General features: G+C 39.9%; 1 non-coding gene across 1 annotated transcript; it reads right to left on the bottom strand.

The window, feature by feature from the left end:
• Window positions 1-534: 534 nt before the first annotated feature.
• Window positions 535-616, bottom strand: trnas-aga. The gene has a single exon. It is a non-coding gene; the product is annotated as a tRNA-Ser (tRNA).
• Window positions 617-1,349: the final 733 nt, after the last annotated feature.

The following is a 1,349-nucleotide window of genomic DNA, read 5'->3' as shown; positions in this document are numbered from 1 at the left end:
AATAGAGACCTACAGACAATTCAAACATGGGCAGAATGATTGCACTGCTACTATACAAATCATTGTCGAGAATAACACTCCTGTTGCCTTTCTGCTGGAAAATAGAACCTTCACTGCAAAGTTTGTAACATAGATGCTAAGAGCCACCATTGTTGGAAACACGGGGGTTTCCAGTACCTGGGAGAACACAATATTTTTTATGAACGCACTTCTGACAACCACCTGAATGACACAGTATTTCCAGCATTCGTCGCTTTTTTAAAATTTATTTTTAAAACACCTGCCCTGTGTGAGGGTTGAACTCATGACCTTCCGATTATGAGACTGACGCGCTGCCTGCTCCATCTTCATCCGCTTATCGGGTTGCGTATAATGTGACTAGAAAATGTAAATAGTTAGATTTTACGAAGCATACAATACTTATTGTGATTTCAGTACCTATGAGATAACACACAAAGGTACATTTGCAATTCGGTAACCTGTGATTTACCAAATTGTGTCATTAGTTTACTACGGTTCTTAAAGTATTTCTCTCGTTGTCGGCAGGATTCGAACCTGCGCAGGAAGACCCCAATGGATTTCTAGTCCATCGCCTTAACCACTCGGCCACAACAACCTGAAACACAGCACTATACCTGTTTGCACAAATGTTCATAAACTTTCAATTGGTTAGTAGTTGTTACCAGACAAGGGCAAAGTGCAAATTGTAGTGCGCTGCCTGTGTCTGTGGATCCTTGTGGAGGTAGCTTGATTGATTGATATGCTCCCGTATTTGTACCATAACAGAGATCTAATATTATCAAATCAAGTTGGTTAAGGAACCTTTTATGGTTACTTCTTGACAAATAAAGCAATTAACCACACAACAAAAACTACTGCGATGGCTGGAAATCGAACCCATTATGAGCTAGTACAGACATACACACTTCCCATTCTGGTTAATTTGACAACACAGGACCCCCCTGGAGGGACTTTCAGTGATAGAGTGCACTTTCAGTCTCAATGCCCTGATGTATTACAAGATTTGAAGTGAACATTGTTTTGCCCAGAGATGGTGGTATAGTGGTGAGCATAGCTGCTTTCCAAGCAGTTGACCTGGGTTTGATTCCCAGCCATCATAGTAGCTTTCTTTGAGTGATGTTACTTTTTTTTTTCAAGAACTCAGCAGAAAGGTTACTTGCCCAAACTGGTTTGCTAAAACATTAGATCTCTTAGGGCTGCATGATTATGGCCAAGATTATAATCACGATAATTTTGATTATGGAAATCACAAAATGGAAATGTTATACTCTAAAGTGCTGGAAAGAAAGGTTTCACCAATCGTTGAATCTCAAGTTAACAAGGAACTA

This window comes from Etheostoma cragini, unplaced genomic scaffold, assembly GCF_013103735.1.
Source record: "Etheostoma cragini isolate CJK2018 unplaced genomic scaffold, CSU_Ecrag_1.0 ScbMSFa_938, whole genome shotgun sequence".
In the NCBI taxonomy this organism is placed as follows: Eukaryota; Metazoa; Chordata; class Actinopteri; order Perciformes; family Percidae; genus Etheostoma; species Etheostoma cragini.
Note: the sequence above shows the minus strand (reverse complement) of the source record. Positions and strands in the feature narration are given on the sequence as shown.